This window comes from Orcinus orca, chromosome 14 (assembly GCF_937001465.1).
Source record: "Orcinus orca chromosome 14, mOrcOrc1.1, whole genome shotgun sequence".
In the NCBI taxonomy this organism is placed as follows: Eukaryota; Metazoa; Chordata; class Mammalia; order Artiodactyla; family Delphinidae; genus Orcinus; species Orcinus orca.
This window is the reverse complement of record NC_064572.1, coordinates 55,213,522-55,233,743: the sequence shown is the minus strand read 5'-3', so window position 1 is coordinate 55,233,743 and position 20,222 is coordinate 55,213,522. Positions and strand designations below refer to the sequence as shown.

General features: G+C 41.0%; 1 protein-coding gene, 1 long non-coding RNA gene and 1 pseudogene across 9 annotated transcripts in view; 2 read left to right on the top strand and 1 right to left on the bottom strand.

Annotated features, from left to right (window-relative positions):
• The window catches only part of LOC125960952 (uncharacterized), a 275,883-nt gene that overhangs the window by 70,199 nt on the left and 185,462 nt on the right, over window positions 1–20,222 (bottom strand). The window lies entirely within an intron of this gene.
• The window catches only part of HTR7 (5-hydroxytryptamine receptor 7), a 94,887-nt gene that overhangs the window by 16,499 nt on the left and 58,166 nt on the right, over window positions 1–20,222 (top strand). The gene's annotated exons all lie outside the window — the stretch shown is intronic.
• Window positions 4,656–6,912, top strand: LOC105748490 (heterogeneous nuclear ribonucleoprotein A1-like; annotated as a pseudogene).

The window sequence follows — 20,222 nt, the reverse complement described above, 5'->3', positions numbered from 1 at the left end:
TCCAAAACTATGTTGAATAATAGGGGTGAGAGTGGACATCCTTGTCTTGTTCCTGATCTTAGAGGAAATGTTTTCAGTTTTTCACCACTGAGAATGATGTTTGCTCTGGGTTTGTCCTATATGCCCTTTATTATGTTGAGGTAGGTTCCCTCTATGCCCACTTTCTGGAGAGTTTTTATCATAAATGGGTGTTGAATTTTGTCGAAAGCTTTTTCTGCATTTACTGAGATGATGATATGGTTTTTCTTCTTCAGTTTGTTAATATGGTGTTTCACATTGATTGATTTGCGTATATTGAAGAATCCTTGCATCCCTGGGATAAATCCCACTTGATCATGGTGTATGATCCTTTTAATGTGTTGTTGGATTCTGTTTGCTAGTATTTTGTTGAGGATTTTTGCATCTATATTCATCAGTGATATTGGTCTGTAATTTTCTTTTCTTGTAGTATCTTTGACTGGTTTTGGTATCAGGGTGATGGGGGCCTCCCAGAATGAGTTTGGGAGTGTTCCTTCCTCTGCAGTTTTTTGCAAGAGTTTGAGAAGGATGGGTGTTAGCTCCTCTCTAAATGTTTGATAGAATTCACCTGTGAAGCCATCTGGTCCTGGACTTTTGTTTGTTGGAAGATTTTTAATCACAGTTTCAATTTCAGTGCTTGTGATTTGTCTGTTCATATTTTCTATTTCTTCCTGGTTCAGTCTTGGAAGGTTATACCTTTCTAAGAATTGTCCATTTCTTCCGGGTTGTCCATTTTATTGCCATAGAGTATTGCCATAGAGTTACTTGTAGTAGTCTCTTAGGATGCTTTGTATTTCTGTGGTTGCTGTTGTAACTTCTCCTTTTTCATTACTGATTTTATTGATTTGAGTCTTCTCCCTCTTTTCTTGATGAGTCTGGCTAATGGTTTATCAATTTTGTTTATCTTCTCAAAGAACCAGGTTTAAGTTTTATTGATCTTTGCTATTGTTTTCTTTGTTTCTATTCATTTATTTCTGCTCTGATCTTTATGATTTCTTTCCTTCTGCTAACTTTGGGTTTTGTTTGTTCTTCTTTCTCTAGTTCCCTTAGGTGTAATGTTAGATTGTTTATTTGAGATTTTTCTTGTTTCTTGAGGTAGGCTTGTATTGCTATAAACTTCCCTCTTAGAACTGCTTTTGCTGCATCCCATACATTTTGGATCATTGTGTTTTCATTGTCATTTGTCTCTAGGTATTTTTTGATATCCTCTTTGAGTTCTTCAGTGATCTCTTGGTTATTTAGTAACATATTGTTTAGCCTCCATGTGTTTGTGTTTGTTACAATTTTTTTCCCTGTAATTGATTTCTAATCTCCTAGCGTTGTGGTCAGAAAAGATGCTTGATATGATTTCAATTTTCTTAAATTTACTGAGGCTTTATTTGTGACCCAAGATGTCATCTATCCTGGAGAATGTTTCATGCACACTTGAGAAGAAAGTGTAATCTGTTGTTTTTGGATGGAATGTCCTATAATTATCAATTAAATCTATCTGGTATGTTGTGTCATTTAAAGCTTGTTTCCTCATTAATTTTCTGTTTGGATGATCTGTCCATTGGTGTAAGTGAGGTGTTAAGGTCCCCCACTATTATTGTGTTACTGTTGATTTCCTCTTTCATAGCTGTTAGCAGTTGCCTTATGTATTGAGGTGCTAATATGTTGGGTGCATATATATTTGTAATGGTTACATCTTTTTCTTGGATTGATCCCTTGATCATTATGTAGTGTCCTTCCTTGTCTCTTGTAACATTCTTTATTTAAAAGTCTATTTTATCTGATATGAGTATTGCTACTCCAGCTTTCTTTAGATTTCCATTTTCATGGAATATCTTTTTCCATCCCCTCACTTTCTGTCTGTATGTGTCCCTAGGTCAGAAGTGGGTCTCTTGTAGACAGCATATATATGGATCTTGTTTTTGTATCCATTTAGCGAGCCTCTGTCTTTTGGTTGGAGCATTTAATCCATTCACGTTTAAAGTAATTATTCATATGTATGCTCCTCTTACAATTTTCTTACTTGTTTTGGGTTTATTTTTGTAGGTCCTTTTCTTTTGTGTTTCCCACTTAGAGAAATTTCTTTAGCATTTGCTGTAGAGCTGATTTGGTGGTGCTGAATACCTTAGCTTTTACTTGTCTGTAAAGCTTTTGAGTTCTCCATTGAATCTGAATGAGATCTTTGCCAGGTAGAGTAATCTTGGTTGTAGATTCTTCCCTTTCATCACTTTAAATATGTCATGCCACTCCCTTCTGGCTTGTAGAATTTCTGCTGAGAAATCAGCTGTTAACCTTATGGGAGTTCCCTTGTATGTTATTTGTCGTCTTTCCTTTGCTGCTTTCAGTAATTTTTCTTTGTCTTTAATTTTTGCCAGTGTGATTACTGTGTGTCTCGGTGTGTTTCTCCTTGTGTTTATCCTGTATGGGACTCTCTGTGCTTGGGTGGCTATTTCCTTTCCCATCTTAGGGAAGTTTTCGACTATAATCTCTTCAAATATTTTCTTGGGTCCTTTCTCTGTCTCTTCTCCTTCTGGGACCCCTATAACGCGAATGTTGTTGCGTTTAATGTTGTCCCAGAAGTCTCTTAGTCTGTCTTCATTTCTTTTCATTCTTTTTTCTTTATTCTGTTCTGCAGCAGTGAATTCCACCATTCTGTCTTCCCGGTCACTTATCCATTCTTCTGCCTCACTTATTCTGCTGTTGTTTCCTTCTAGTGTATTTTTAATTTCAGTCATTGTATTGTTCACCTCTGTTTGTTCTTTAATTTGTCTAGGTCTTTGTTAAACATTTCTTGCATCTTCTCGGTCTTTGCCTCCATTCTTTTTGCGAGGTCCTGGATCATCTTTACTATCATTATTCTGAATTCTTTTTCTGGAAGGTTGCTTATCTGCACTTCATTTAGTTGTTTTTCTGGGGTTTTACCTTGCTCCTTCATGTGGTACATAGCCCTCTGCCTTTTCATTTTGTCTGTCTTCCTGTGAATGTTAGCAATTTCTTGACAGAAAAATTGCCTTTTCTTATTATGGGAGTCCTAGGGGATTCATCTATTCACATCTTCAGTGTTTATTGATTACTTAATCTTCATTGGTTACTCTTTTATATCCTCAGCAAAAGCAAATAAGGCCTCTGCTGTCTTGAATCTTACATTCTAGTAAGAATAAATAGGCAAGAAACATATAAACTAAACACACACACACACACACACACACACACACACAGATTCATTAGTAATAAGTGCCACATGGAGAATTAAAACAGAGTGATGTGTTAGAGTGGTTGATCATGGAAGGCCTGTCTGAGGAGGTGACATATACATCATGATGTAAATAACGTGATGGAGCTGCCTATGTGAAGATCAGGAGGAAGAACATTCCAGGCAAAGGCAGCAGCTGGTGCAAAGGCCCTGGGCCAGTGTGATTGGAGTAGAGAGATCAAAGGAAAGCCCAGAAGGAGATGAGAGTAAAGCAGTGGTCACAACTCATATTGGGATTTGGGACAGGTAAAGAGATTGGATTTTATTCTAAATGCAGTGGAGGCCTTGGAGAGTTTGAAGTCTTGGGTGACATGATCTGGTTTGTAATCTTAATAGTTCCTTGTGGTTACTTTGTGGAGAATGAAATGGAAAGTAGTGTGAGTGAAAGCTGGGAGACCAATGGGAAGGCTTCTGTTGTTGTTGAGATAAAAGATGATTGAGAGGAGTGAAGATGGAGCAAAGTGGAGGAGTTCAAGATACGTCTGGGAGGCACACTGGCAGAACTAACTGATGGATTGGATCTGGGGGGTGAGGGACAGAGAAGAAAAAAGGATGACTGTGTGCTTTGGGCTCAAGCAACTCAGTCGATGGTTATGCTGTTGATCAAATAAGAGAGTAGCAGAACTGGTGGTGAAAATCAAGAGTTCTATCTTGGTTTTTTAAAAAAATTTATTTTATTGATATATAGTTGATTTACAATGTTGTATTAATTTCTGCTGTACAGCAAAATAATTCACTTATATATATATAATACATACACACACACACACACACACACACACACATTCTTTTCCATTATGGTTTATCACAGGATATTGAATATAGTTCCCTGTGCTATACAATGGAACTTTGTCGTTTATCCATTCTATATATAATAGTTTGTATCTGCTAACCCCAAACTCTCAATCCTTCCCTCCCCCCACCCTTGGCAACCACAAGTCTGTTCTCTATGTCTGTTTTGTAGATAAGTTCATTTGTGTCATATTTTAGATTCCACCTATAAGTGATATCATTTGGTATTTGTCTTTCTCTTTCTGACTTCACTTAGTGTGCTAATCTCTAGGTCCATCCATGTTGCTGCATATGGCATTATTTCATTCTTTTTTATGGCTGACCGCTACATTCCATTGTATATATGTACCACATCTTCTTTATCCATTCATCTGTTGATAGACATTTAGGTTGCTTCCATGTCTTGGCTATTGTGAATAGTGCTGCTGTGAATATAGGGGTGCATGTATCTTTTTGAATTATAATTTTGTCTGGATATATGCCCAGGAGTGGGATTGCTGGATCATGTGGCAACTCTATTTTTAGTTTTTTTTTTTTTGAGGAACTTCCATACTATTCTCCATAATGGCTGCACCGATTTACATTCCTACCAACAGGTTCCCTTTTCTCCACACCCTCTCCAGTATTTGTTATTTGTAGACTTTTTAATGATGGCCATTCTGCTTTCTGCCTGTGGACGCCACCGAGTAAGCATCATTGATGTCTCCCCCCAGCTCCACTGCCGTCATGTCTAAGTCAGAGTCTCCCAAAGAGCCCGAACAGCTGCGGAAGCTCTTCGTCGGAGGTTTGAGCTTTGAAACAAGCGATGAGAGCCTGAGGAGCCATTGTGAGCAGTGGGGAGCACGCACAGACTGTGTGGTAATGAGGGATCCAAGCACCAGGTGCTCCAGAGGCTTCCGGGTTGTCATGTATGCTACTGTGGAGGAGGTGGGTGCGGCCATGAAGGCAAGGCCACACAAGGTGGATGGAAGAGTTGGGGAACCAAAGAGGGCCGTCTCAAGAGAAGATTCTCAAAGACCTGGTGCCCACTTAACTGTGAAAAAGATTTTTGTTGGTGGCATTAAAGAAGACACTGAAGAACATCACCTAAGAGATTATTTTGAACAGTATGGAAGTGATTGAAATCATGACTGACCAAGGCAGTGGCAAAAAGAGAGGCTTTGCTTTCGTAACCTTTGATGACCATGACTCCATAGACAGGATTGTCAGTCAGAAATACCACACTGTGAATGGCCACAACTGTGAACTAAGGAAAGCCCTATCTCAGCAAAGATGGCTAGTGCCTCATCCAGCCAAAGAGGTCGAAGTGGTTCTGGAAGCTTTGGTGGTGGCCGTGGAGGGGGTTTTTGTGGGAATGACAGCTTTGGTCATGGAGGAAACTTCAGTGGTCGAGCTGGCTTTGGTGGCAGCCACGGTGGTGGTGGCTATGGTGGCAGTGGGGATGGCTATAATGGATTTGGTAATGATGGGAGCAATTTTGGAGGTGGTGGAGGCTACAATGATTTTGGCATTTACAACAATCAATCTTCAGATTTTGAACCCATAAAAGGAGGAAACTTTGGAGGCAGAAGTGCTGGCCCCTGTGGTGGTGGAGGTCAGTACTTTGCCAAACCATGAAACCAAGGTGGCTATGGCTGTTCCAGCAGCAGCAGGAGCTATGACAGTGGCAGGAAGCTTTGATTACTGCCAGGAAACAAAGCTTAGCAGGAGAGGAGAGCCAGGGAAGTGACAGGGAAGCTACAGGTTTGTGAACTCAGTCAAGCACAGTGGTGGCAGGGCCTAGCTGCTACAAAGAAGACATGTTTTAGACAATACTCATGTATGGGCAAAAAAACTCGAGGACTGTATTTGTGACTAATTGTATAACAGGTTATTTGAGTTTCTGTTCTGTGGAAAGTGTGAAGCATTCCAACAAAGGGTCTTAATGTAGATTTTTTTTTTTTGCACCCATGCTGTTGATCGTTAAATGTAATAGTCTGATCATGGTGCTGAATAAATGTGTCTTTAAAAAAAAAAATGATGGCCATTCTGACTGGTGTGAGGTGATCCCTCATTGTTGTTTTGATTTGCATTTCCAAGAGTTCTATTTTGAATGCTAAGTTTGATATCATTAGACATTTGGGTATAAGAGTCTCGGGTTCCAGAGAGAAGTCAGGACTGGAGATACAAATTTGGGCTTCATTGGAAATGATATTTAAAGCCATAGGGTGGGGTCCAGCTACCCGTCCTTAGCAAGATAAAATGTTTAGAGGTCAAGAGAAGAGGAAGAGCCAGCAAAGTTTAAAAAGGGATGGGTAGTGAAGTAGGAACACTTGGAGAGTGCTAGCACGGAAATTAAGGGAAATGTTTTGACAAGGATAGAATATCACCTGTGTCAAACGCTGTTGTAAGATAAAGCTAGAAAAATGGCCAGTGAATTGGGTGACCTTGAAGTCACTGGTGATCTTGAGAAGAGAGGTTTCAGTGAAACAGTGGAATGGAAGCCCCGGTGGAGAGAGGTGAGGAGAGATTGGGAGGAAGGAAGGAGAGACATTGACTAGAAACAGCTCTTTCAAGAAGTTTAGCTACTCACCTGGGAGTCGGGAAACCTGCATTCCAACCCTGTATCTGCTGCGTTGTACCTTCAAGATAATTGTTTATGTGCCTGTCTTAAATTCCATTAGAATGGGCAAGAACTTTGACTTCGATTTTCCTAGCATTTGCAGAGTTCCTGGCACACAGTAGGCGCTGAATCATATTTGTTGAATGAATGGATCAATGGATTAAGGAATATCCTACTAGAGTAGAAACACTTTAGGCTCAAGACAGTGTCTGATTCATCTTCCTCAGGCTCATGTACACTAGTGGGAATGCAAAAATATCCCTGAATGAATGCAAAAATATCCCTGAATGAATAAATGAGTCTGGTAAATTTGGGAGTAGAGTAGGGGAGCTTGGTGTGGAAAGGTCAGGGATCGGGGCTGTTTAGACCAGGATTCCCGTAGGAAAAGTCTATATGGGGTCTTGATGAGGCTTCAGGGAATGCCAGCCTGCCTGCAAACCACCCTACCTGTCCAGTGATGCCAGAAATAGGGGCCAAGGTCAGTTCCATGATTTCCTTCAGATGCTGCTTGAGGCACGTCAGGGACTTGAGTTCACTCATGCTGAGGTGCGCTCAGTGGGTCAGTCGGGAAGGATAAATGACGGGTACCTTGTATAATGTTGTAGAGAATGGGGAGGGGAGGGTTTGTGGTGCACCATCACTCCTCAGATAACATCCTAGCTGTCTCCTGCGCTTGCCCTTTCCTCTGTGTACTTCGTATGTGTCACAGGAAGTATAGGGGCTGCTTCTGTTTTCCTGCATATACCATGTCCTCCTTTGCTTCCATGTCCCAGTACATTCTGTTTCCTCTGCCTAGAATGCCCTCCTCTTTTCTGCCTATTTCCCAAGCATTCTTCATGACGCAGCGAAAGTGTCATGGTCTCCAGGAGGCTGTCCCTGACACCTTGGTCTGGCTTAGGTGCTCCTCCCAGGCTCTCCCTGACCACTCTGAGCTTCCTTCTCTATCACCATCAGGCTGAAATGTAGTTGATTATATTTCTCTGTCCCCCACACATCAAGTGCTGAGGTTCGTGGGGACAGAGACATCTTATTCATCTCTGTTTGCTTCCAGCTTCTGTTGGTATGTGGAAAGTCTCAATAAATATTGGCTGGAGAAGTGAACGAACGAATGAATGAATGAATGAAACTGGCAACAATTGACTATTTAATTGTGTCTTGAGTATGAAACAGGAAGGGAAAATGAAAGAGGGACATAGAAGCCACACCATTTATGACACAGTTCTGCTTCAGCGGGTCTTGTTTCCTTACTCCCTTGAGTGGGTACCTCATCATAGCTGCCAGAGCCTTTTTTCTATATCTTTGAAGGCACAGTTCTGCTTCTCATGGCTTATGAAGATGCTGTGGATTTCATTTCCAGGATGTCCTGTCACCAAGGTCTCCCTGTAAGGAGGGTCAGTATAATAGGGTTTTTACCTGCAGAGCGTATTACATGAGTGTCCCCAGCAGCCTTATTGGGTTAGCTTCCAAGCCCCAGGGGCAAGATTAGACACTGGAGACAGTATGATGGGATGCACTACAGCCACAGATATTTCAGATATACTTGTACAAAAAGAAATCATGTTTTGAATCTAACCTTGCCTCCAGAACCTCTCATTGCTCCATCTTTGGTGAGTCTGAGGCATTTTTCCATTTACCTGCTGGTTCCTATCTTGATTCTTCTTCCAGGGAACAGCTCGTACCCTGGTAAATTCCTAGGAGACTGTTACATTCCCCTCAGATATCATTTGTGTGTAGCCTTGTGATAGATTATAGAAATGGCTCCCAATTCTTCCCATGTCTGTTGTGCCTTTCAAGTGTGACTTTACCACCCTTCCCATATTGACTCTTGGCGTGGCCGTCTAACTTGCTTTGGCTGATGGGCCTTTGCAAACATGATGTAGGCAGAGACTTGGAATTTGCCTTCTTTTGCTGGTTTTGGGAACCCTGTGACTGCCATCATGTGAGGAAGCCCAGGCTGGACAACGAGAGACCCAGGGCTTAGTCCTCCGACTTCCCTGGCTGCCAGTTACCACTCAGGTGAATGAAGCCATCCTAAACTACTCAGGCACCAGCAGGTCTACCACCTGACCACAGACATAAGAAAACCCACCCGAGATGGACTGACGTTGCCTGGCCCAGAACGGCCCCCCTAACCTGCCAATAGGGAGCTGAATAAATGGCTGGTGTTGAAACCACATGGTTTTCGATTAGTTTTTACACAGCAAAGGCTAACCGACAGCAAGCCTTTAGTATTTTGACCCTCCTTTCCCCTGAATTTATGTTCCCATGTTGATTTGTTTGTGTTATAGCACAATGTCCATAATGTTCTCTGGATGACTGTTTATAAGTCTACCTTCCCAGTAGACCTTGGATACTCCAAAAGCAGCAGTGGTGTTTGGAGGGCTAATAGGATTTGCTCACCTAAGGCCTATCCCAGCGCCTGGACCAAGAACGCACTCTGGAAATGTGGACGGGCCAGATGAGAATGTGCAGCTCAGTTGTGATGTCTTTGGGTCTTGGCTTCTGTGTCACCAACAGTCTCTTCACTTATTTCTTCCCCACTCCCCAGCTAGGTATCCAAAATCTGATGTTTGCTATACTCGTGACATTTTGTATTTTCACATTCTCTTTTATAGTTACGGTGGTCTTTTTCCCATCCTTATCCTATCTTTGTGTATCTATAGATAATAAAGTCCCCCAAGTTTTTTAAAAATAGGATTATATAGTCATAAAAGATACTGCCGGAATAAATCCTTTTGATGGAATCCAAGTTTCCTTTTTCTAAATTATAGTTTTCAAATGGCATTACATGATGATTGATTTATATTTTCTTTGATTTTATTTTCAATGTGGAAGATTTATATTTTCAAAATGAACAATTTTTACACTGAAAGCTATTAATTTCATCTTGTCTAAGGTGATAACTTCAAACAAATTCGTTTAATGTGTAGCTTCAGTAAAAATCTATGATTGATTGTTGGCATTTTGGGAACCCTAGAAAGTCAGTCATATGAAGGAGTCCTTCAGAGTCAGAATGAAGGAAGAGGAAGGTAACTCAGGTAATAGTCATTAACAACTCCCCAAGAAATTTTTGTTGGATAAATGCCCAGTGGAGGATTAAATGTTGCCTTGTATCAGTCAGACTCTGGGCTACGTGCTGACCGTCTCTTTGAATCTTCCCAACAGCCCCACGCAGTAGGTTCTATTATCACCATTTTACAAACGAGGAGAGGCCTAGAGAGTTTAATCAGGTTACCCAGAGTCAGAACCTGGAATCAAACTTGGGTGTATCTGATTTCAGCACTGGCGTCTTAACTCTTATGCTTCACAGAGAAGTGGATAGAAACTATGGTCTATTCCTTTTAGGTCATGTATCCTCTTTTAAAGATAAAAATCAGATAACATATCTAGACCTTGGAGGTTCATCTAGGAGCATGATATCAGCACCTTGAAATATTCTGTACAGTGATAGCATAGGGACTGACCTTGGTGTGTATGTTGCCCCATACCCATTCCTAACTGCCCAGAAGTTCCAGGTTTGGCATGTCAGTGGTCAAATTAACAGACAAACAGAATCAGTGAAGGGACTGTGCTAGTTCCCATCTCCAGGTCTTACTCTCTACCCTTCTCCACTCTGTTCTCTTCCCTGGGAAACTGATATGTTCTTTGACTTCTTGTTGAGTTCAGCCGATGGCAAGTCCAGGGAAGGATATCAAAGGGAGATCCAGCCCTTCCTGCAAGGTGATCACCTTGCACTGACTGTGCCCCTTGATGGGAAGTCGCTGCTCCTCTCAAGGTGGCCCTTGCTATATGACTCTTTCCTTTTGGGTCCTGTAACTGCCTCCTTCCTTCCTGCCTTTGGACCTGGAATGGTGATTATTCTTCTGTGACTGCCCTGTCCTTTGTAGTTTCCCTACCTCCTGCCCATACCTCCATAAATAGTCACCTTGAATTATCCTAATTTGAGTCTATTTCTTGCTGAGACCCTGATTTATAGAGAATTCTAGAGATTATGTAGTCCAACCTTTACATTCTATAAAGAGAAAACTGAAGCACAGAGAAAGTAAGTACCTGTTGAAACAACTAACTAAGTGGCAGAACCAGAACTTGGAAGGCACACTGGACTGACTTGTCCAGTGACTCCAGTGACAAAAGACAGTGACTGGCACAACATAAGTTGAGGAAGTTGTTCATTTATTTCCCTTTTTTGTAGAGCAACTTTTCTGGGTCACATCTTCCTGTGATGACTTTGGGCCATGTCATTGCTCAACCGCACTTGGGCAACTTCTCAGCTATGACTTTTGCCTTACCTTGGGCGCTCTAGAATAAAAAAATTCATGAATAGTCTTCTGTGTTTATCTGGTTACAAATTTAAAAGCAATGTAGGCGGGTGGTTTGTGTGCGATTGTAATTAATGTCTTTTGGGTAAATGCTTTTTGTTCTTTAGGAAAGGCAGGATTTTCATCAGCTTAATAACATCCACAAACCAATATGGCAGTGAATCAGGTTCTTACCATCAAGGGAAGAATATCATTACACTGTTTATTGATAACAATTATTGAACTGTATTCAAGTTGTAATTACTGAAACTTGGCTTTTGTCAATGCACTAGCACAAGATAAATAGTCAATAAATAAAAGTCTGTTGAATTATTGAATGAATGAATATTCTTGCTGTTTAGTGGGAGATGGTTTAAAGTTAGCAGTAGCACCTAATCTGTCTAGAGCAGGGCTTCATTCTTTGACCTCTCAGGTGTTCTCTGTTGGCTATTGAAATCTGATAAATTAATTAAAATTTTATCGATGCCCTTTTTTTTCTTGTTCCTTTTCCATACCTGTGTTGATGTAGAAAGAGCACTGCTTTCAGAATGGAAAGGCCCTGCTTTTTGTTCTCGTTCTGTGACTTCCTTAGTAACTGTAAGGTATCATTTCACTCTCCCCGTTGTGAAGTTGGGTTGGTAATACCTTTCTCTTAGGGTATTTTGGTGGTAAAAATAAAAATGTATATGCAAGAGTGCTTTTCTTGTAAGTTGTGGAGATTGTTGCTTTTACTGTAGTATTAGGGTGTTACTTACAGCAGGCCTTTGAAACAACAGACTTGGCAGGACTGTGGTCTGTGTTGATGTTTTAATCCTTGTGTGTACTAGTTCAGATGCTTGGGATCCTCTCCCGGTATCTGTAAAAGTCACTTGTAGTTCTTATGATTCTAAAGAAATAACTCAAGAAAATGATGAGAAACCACATTTCCTATAGTGGATATCCCCCTTTTGTGGGTTGGGTCGTTCTAAGAGCCTCCAAGTCCTTGCTCCAAATAATAATGGTCTGAATTCATGTTCAGTTCCTCTTCTCATCAACTCTTTCCCCCCCAACATCTCTTTCAATGTGTTGGGGTCCTTCCTTCCCTCTTTGCCCACACCCTCCAACAACAAAAACAAAACCTAAAAGCCGTTACTCTCTTTTTTTTTTTTTTTTTTTTTTTGCGGTACGCGGGCCTCTCACTGTTGTGGCCTCTCCCATTGCGGAGCACAGGCTCCGGACGCGCAGGCTCAGCGGCCATGGCTCACGGGCCCAGCCGCTCCACGGAATGTGGGATCTTCCCAGACCGGGGCACGAACCCGTGTCCCCTGCATTGGCAGGCAGACTCTCAACCACTGCACCACCAGGGAAGCCCAAGCCGTTACTCTCTTAATCTGCCTGGGAACAACTTAAAAGATCTGTATTATTTTATTATGTAGAACAATTTGTTTCCTTTCAGCCCCTTTCTCTCTCATCAGATTAGCCTAGAACCTTCCCTTTCACGACCTAGAATGACTTTTTCCCCCAGAGGTGAATTCTTCACTTTCTTAGAACACAGAAGCAGCTGGAGTAAATGTTTCCCCCTTTTTCAAAATAGGAGATTTTCCTTCCTGATAAATATAGATGTAGTTATGATTAATAAAATGCAAATTTACTTAAGAGCATTTAAGCTATCATAGCTTTTCGTCATTCTGTATTTTTTCAGACAACCGATACTAAAAGTACAATTACTACTAAGTGTGGGCTTGAAAAATGTTTTGACATTTAAAAGGGGTCCTCATTTTTGAAGGAGGATAGGAATCCCTGGGATATACCTTTTAGATTGTGAGATACTGCCTGCATTCTATTCCTCCCCAGAACTACTGGGAAGCTAGCTGGTGCCAGTATAAGTGAGGTTCTTTGAGCAGGATCTAGGATGGAACTGAGGGGTTTTGTTTCAGGTTTATACAGTGAAGAATAAGGCTGAACTAAAGCTAGTGTCCAGGACAAAAGTGAGCTTGGGAACCACGAGGACAGTTCGAAGCAGGTAGGCCACAGAAGTAGAAACCATATATCAGGTTAAGCCTTCATGGGGTAATTTGGGGTTGTGACTCCAAATTACCCACAAATCATTGGCTGTTTGGGAGAAGTTATGGCGGAATGGGGTATGCTGTTCAAAGACAATGTCCCAAACCCAGCAGATCCCTCTTGACTTGGTTCCCAGCCCTAGACATGTCTGCTTGCCATAGTGGATAAAGAAGCAGTATTTGTGAAAAGGAAGTAGGAGAGATTTTCTGGGAGGGAGCTCAATGAACACGTATTTCCATAGTGGTTTTTATTTCATCTTTTCATTGTTGTTTAACAGCTTTAGTGAGGATAATTTACATACCATAACATTTACGTGTAAAGTACACAGATCAGTGATTTTGAGTGAATTTATGGAGTTGTGTATATATCACCTCGATCCAGTTCTGGAAAATTTTCAGTACATCCCCCAATTCCCTGTGCCCTTATTTCCCATTTCCCATTCCTAGGCAACCAGTCTTCTGCTTTCAGTATCCATAGATTTGCCATTTTTTTTGAAATTTCATGTAAATAGAATCATACAATATGTGGTCTTTTGTGTCTTGCTTCTTTCAGTTGGCATAATATTTTTGAGGTCCATCCATACTGTAGTATGTATCAGTAGATCATTCCTTTTATACACACACACACACGCACACACACATATATTTGCAGAATAGTATTCTGTTGAATGGATATACCGTGTTTTGTTTATCTACTCAACAACTCAACAAGTAGAAATGTTTCTACTTTTTTGGCTGTTATGAACAGTTCTAAGTCCTCGTGTGGATATTGTTTTTATTTTTCTTGGGCAGATAACTATGAGTGGAATTACTAGTAAGAATATGTTTAACTTTCTAAGAAGCTATCGAACTATTTTCCAAATTAGTTGTACATTCCCAAAAGCGATGTATGGGAGTCCAGTTTCTTTATGTTCACACGTCTTTTTTGCTTATAGCCACTTTAGTGGGTGTATCGTGGAATTTAGTTGTCATTAAATTTGCATTTTCCTATCCATTCCTGATTTTGAGCAATTTATTAGCCAATCGCGTATTTTCTTTGGTGAGATGTCTATTCAAAACTCCACCCCCCTTTTTAGTTGAATTGTTTGTGGGGTTTTTTTTGGTTTTTTTTTTTTGTTACGCGGGCCTGTCACTGCTGTGGCTTCTCCCGTTGCAAAGCACAGGCTCCAGACGTGCAGGCTAAGCGGCCAGGGCTCACGGGCCCAGCCGCGCTGCGGCATGTGGGATCCTCCTGGACCGGGGCACGAACCCGCGTCCCCTGCATCGGCAGGAGGACTCTCAACCACTGTGCCACTAGGGAAGCCCTGTTTGTGGTTTTATTATTGAATTGTAGGAGTTCTTTATATATTCTGGACACAAGTCCTTTATCAGATATATGATTTGCAGATATTTTCTTTCATCCATATATTTTCTTGGTAGTATGTGAATTATTTTATTCATTTATTGTTGGCAAATATTGATTATCACTTACTGTGGAATGGATTCTGTTCAACACTTTGGGAATAGAGAGCAAACAAACCAGACCAAATCCTCGTTCTCACAGAACCTTGGATCTAGTGGAGGGACTCAAACAACACATAAACTAAAAAGTGTAATAGTAAGTAATTTGTGCTTTGCAACAAATTAAAACATGGTGAGGTGAGTAGAGAAGTGCCTTTTTAGAGTGAGTGGGTCTGGGACACATTTTCTCCAGTACTTGGACATTTGAACAAAGACCTGAATAAAATTAGGCTGTAAACTGCATGGCTGTCTATGCAAAGGGTCCCACTCATAATCTTTACAAATCATGACTCTAAATTTCATTGCTCTGGGACAAAGTCCTAGGTCATGAACACCAGGGGTGATATTCAAGATATTTAACTATGACCACTGACCAATTACAGTGGATGTGGGTATTAGGGCTGGATGATGGAGATAGTGGGGGCCACTCAGAGAGCGTGGGGCAGTAGCTGTTTGCCAGCTAGAATGGAAGTATTATATTAACAAGTGGTACAGTCATACCAGTGTATATACCTGGTATGAGATCAGACGCACACCAGACATTGTCATGCAATTTGAGGGAAAGAGGAGTTGAGTCAGGGGAGGGTCTCAAAGTATCAGTGTGGAAGCACCAAGAAGAAACCAACCCAGAGTCTGGCCGGTGGACAGGGGACTTTTAGGGGTCCTGATCCAACTCTGACAGGCATGGAGGCTCAGCACGGCTCGAGGTCTTTCTCTAGAGTATTAACTCACAACCTGGGCTCCTATGAGAATCATCTGGAGACCTTTTAAACAGTGTCTGCACCTGCGTCCCAATCCAGGCCAGTCAAATCAGAATATCTGCAGGCGGGGCTTAGGCAGCAAGCATGTTAAAAGCGCCCAGATGATTCTAATGGTATCTACATTGAGAAGCCCTAGGGAGAACCCATTTTGCTTTGAGCAGGATTGCATCCAGTCCTGAAGGAGATAAGTAAAATGAAGATACTGTGGAGCATCTGCAAACATGCCTTCTTGTGTTGCTTGAGGAAAAGCAGAGAGAAGCAGCAGCAGCAACTCCCGTTTTTTGAGCACTCATTAAAGCACATGACTTCATGTAATCCACTAATTATTATCCTGGTAGACTTTGTTCCCTTTATACACGTGAGCAAACTGAGGCTCAGAATCACATGGTTACATGTGTGATTACTCAAGATCACACAGTTCATAAGGGGAAGAAGTCCTCCTTTTCAGAGGATGAGCGTTCTTCATGTGACAGTCCTGGAAACCTTCAGTTTCTTATTGCAAACAGAATTGCAAAACCTGAAGTTTGGAAAAGAGACTTCCATGTTCCCACAACGTATGGCCCAAGAGAACAACGTTAAAAGTCATACTTCGGGGCTTCCCTGGTGGTGCAGTGGTTGAGAGTCCGCCTGCCAATACAGGGGACACGGGTTCGTGTCCTGGTCCAGGAAGATCCCACATGCTGCGGAGCGTCTGGGCCCGTGAGCCATGGCCGCTGAGCCTGCGTGTCTGGAGCCTGTGCTCCACAACAGGAGAGGCCACAACAGTGAGGGGCCCACGTACCACAAAAAAAAAAAAAAAAAAGTCATACTTTGTATTCTTAGCATATTTTTTTCCATTTTGATTATTGTTATTTTTGGTGTAGTTCTAACAAGATTGCTTATCTGGTTTCCCAGTTGTCAGATTAGAGGCAGAAAATCAGAAAATGGAGAGGAGTTCATCAAGGCAGGAGCATTAAAATGGCACTAAGTTAGAGGCAGAACTTCAGAGTGAAGGAGGAAACAGCTTCCTCCTCTGAGATGAGTGTGTTGAACTGGTTAATCTCTGAGTTCCCTTCCAGCTCTAAAATTCAATGTATTTAAGATAAAATTTATAAAAAGCTGCCAAAAACACATACAAGAATGAGAAAAACCTAGAAATCTGGACCCAGTCTGGAGGAAATAATCCTAGAGAAACCAATAGCTCTTGAGAGCATGTGAGAGCTGTGTCACAGGCAGCAGAATACTTGATTCTTTGGATGATGGCACTGAGTCATCAGGAAAGCATTAGATTTTGTTCTGCAGATGCTGTTTCAGGATGCAAAGAAAGCACATTACTTTTGAAAGATTTAATTCAGAAATGCTTATCAAAATGTTTGCTGCCCAAACGTGTACTGTTTGAACAAGCTGCTCAGTGGGACATCTTCCTTGATATATTTTCCGTGGTTTTATGGGGGTTTTGTTCCTCAGTGGAATAATTCAGATAGTTACGACAATATCTTGCATCTACTGGTTTATACTAATTCAAAGTATTTTTCCATCCTAGATTCTAGTTGGTACTTTGACAAGATTTCTAGTTCTTGTTATGGTGTGTGCTTGGTACGAAGCATTCTTGCAGTGCTTCTCACATGGCTTTATGGTGAGCTGACTATGAGTCTGTTAGACTCACGGCTACTTGAGAGCAAGGACTGGGTCTTCTTCAGTTTAGTTTCCTTTGAATATCGATAAATGTGTGTTAGACCAGCAAATCAGCAAATGAATGAACTGCAAAAGGATAAAGTTCCTCAGTGGCCCTGCCCCTAAATCCTGTAGATTTGTCTTTCACAAGGCAGTGTCTCTTGTTTACCTTTCTTTCATGCCCATCACCCCTCCCCTGTTTTTTTTACTGCACTCCAAAACAACCACTGAAAAATAAATCCCCACATGCTGGTTGTAGAAAGTTTAGAAAATACATAAATGAATACACGTGAAAAGGAAAAAAAAATCACCAGGAGTCCTGTTATCCAGAAATAACCATCACTGACCGTTAGGGGGTATCCTTCCAGTCTTTTTTCCTAGACATTTCTTATATAACCCAGGTGTCAGCTGCCACTCAGCCTCGTCTCTGAGCTTCCCCAGAAGAATCCACTTGCACAGAAGTATTTATAAGCCATTTCTAATGTATTGTAAATTTTCTTTGGCAATGGAGTTTTTGTTTTCCTTTTAATCCTCCTCTCGCTTTTGTGGGCTCCCATCTTACTAGATCCTGCCTTCTTCCACCTACCTCTTTCCTAGACTTCTACTATCTTATGGAAGATACTATTTTATTTTTCATTATTCAGAGAACTTTTAAGCTTTTGCGCTCATACCATCAGTTTACTTAGTAAATTGTGGTAGTGGAGGTGGTTGAGGGAGGTGATAATTTTTTTTCTCTTACATATCAATGTCTTTCGAAAGTGGGTTCATGCTTATTTTTCTCCCCCCATTTAAAAAACTGTGGTAGGGTACAAATAAAATTTACAATCTTGACCATTATTAACTGTACACTTCTCTTCATCTTGCAAAACTGAAATTCTGTACCCATTAAATAACTGTCCATTCTTCTCTCTCCTCAGCCCCTGGCAACCACCATTCTATTTTCTGTCTATGAATTTGACAACTGCAGGTACCACATCTGTGTGGAAATCAGACAGCATTTGTCTTTTTGGAAATGTTTTATCTGTCTCAGCATTATGTCCTCAAGGTACATCCATGTTGTAACGTGTCGGAATAACCTTCCTCTTTAAGGCTGGATAATATTTCATTGTATGGATATATCACATCTTGATGCATTCCTCTGTTGATGGACACTTGGGTTGCTTCCACCTTTTGGCTATTGTGAATAATACTGCTTTGAACATGGGTATACACATGTCTCTTCAAGACCCTGCTTTCTGTTCTTTTGGGTGTATAACCAGAAGTGAAATTGCTGGGTTATATGCTAATTCTATTTTTAAATTTTTGAGGAACCACCATACTATTTTCCACAGCAGCTGCACCATTTTAAATTCTCACTGTAGATAGAATTTTATGTCTTGCTGTTTTCATTTAAAATTATTTTGGGTGCAGTTACCCCACAATTAAGTCATTTTTCAAAAGTATGTCTTTTGGAGACTGCATAATTGTGTACCATAATTTATGTAGTTATTTCCCTATTTATTGATATATTCAGGTTATTTCTGGGTTTTGACTGTTATTAAAGAGTATGATGAAAATACTTGTTGGTGTCTTCCTGCCACCGCTGCCGCCACTGTCACTGCCGCTGCTACCGCTGCTGCTGCTGAGGCTGAGGAGTTTGCCGAAGCCCTGGCCTCAGAATCAGCCCAGTCTTACCGCCCGCACTACAGGCACCAGCTCCGGGAGCACTGACCACTCTGACCGGTGCAGAAGCAGGAGCTGCCTCAGCCTGTGGAGCAGCGGGGATGGCGCCGGCTCCCCTTGCCCTCCCTAACCGCTTCCTTTCATCGTCTCAGTCATGGGAAATGTGGCAACCGCCAAGAAAGGCAGCAAGGTGGAGAGCGTTTGCTTTAGACAAGTGTTTTAATACCTCCAAGCTGTACTATAAAACTGAGAAGGATGAATTTGATAAAGAGGCTGTGGTCTTTTCCAGCTTTATAATTCAATGATTCCCATACACTTATTAAAAGAAAGAAGGTATATTTAAAAAGTAACAAGACTTGGGAATAAATTATAGAAGGCTCTCACAAAATTATGTGGGTAGAGAAGTGGCAAGTGAGCCTCAGTGTGAGCAAATACAAGAAAATGTATTTAGGGGAAATTATTGATCTGTACTTAAAGAATGATAGCCTCTGATCCACCAAAGGGCAGACAGCAGAAGCAAGAAGAACTACAGTCCTGTAGCCTGTGGAACAAAAACCACATTCACAGAAAGACAGAGAAAATGAAAAGGCAGAGGACCATGTACCAGATGAAGGAACATGATAAAACCCCAGAAAAGTAACTAAATGAAGCGGAGATAGGCAACCTTCCAGAAAAAGAATTCAGAATAATGATAGTAAAGATGATCCAGGACCTCGCAAAAAGAATGGAGGCAAAGATTGAGAAGACGCAAGAAATGTTTAACAAAGACCTAGAAGAACTAAAGAACAAACAAACAGAGATGAACAATACAGTAACTGAAAGGAGAAATACACTAGAAGGAATCAATAGCAGAATAACTAAGGCAGAAGAACTGATAAATGACCTGGAAGACAGAATGGTGGATTTCACTGCTGCAGAACAGAATAAAGAAAAAAACAAAGAAAAGAGATGAAGACAGTGTAAGAGAATTCTGGGGCAACATTAAACTCAACAATATTCACATTATAGGGGTCCCAGAAGGAGAAGAGAGAGAAAAAGGACCCAAGAAGATATTTGAAGACATTATAGTTGAAAACTTCTCTAACATGGGAAAGGAAATAGCCACCCAAGTTCAGGAATTGCAGAGAGTCCCAGGCAGGATAAACCCAAGGAGAAACACACCAAGACACATAGTAATCAAACTGAAAAAAATTAAAGACAAAGAAAAATTATTAAAAGCAACAAGGGAAAAATGACAAATAACATTCAAGGGAATTCCCATATGGTTAACAGCTGATTTCTCAGCAGAAACTCTACAAGCCAGAAGGGAGTGGCATGATATATTTAAAGTGATAAAGGGAAGAACCTACAACCAAGATTACTCAACCTGGCAAGGATCTCATTCAGATTTGATGGAAAAATCAAAAGCTTTACAGACAAGCAAAAGCTAAGAGAATTCAGCACCACCAAAACAGTTCTACAACAAATGCTAAAGGAACTTCTCTAAGTGGGAAACACAAGAGAAGAAAAGGACCTACAAAAACAAACCTCAAAAAATTAAGAAAATGGTAATAGGAACTTACATATTGATAATTACCTTACATGTGAATGGATTAAATGCTCCAACCAAAAGACACAGACTGGCTGAATGGATACAAAAACAAGATCCAT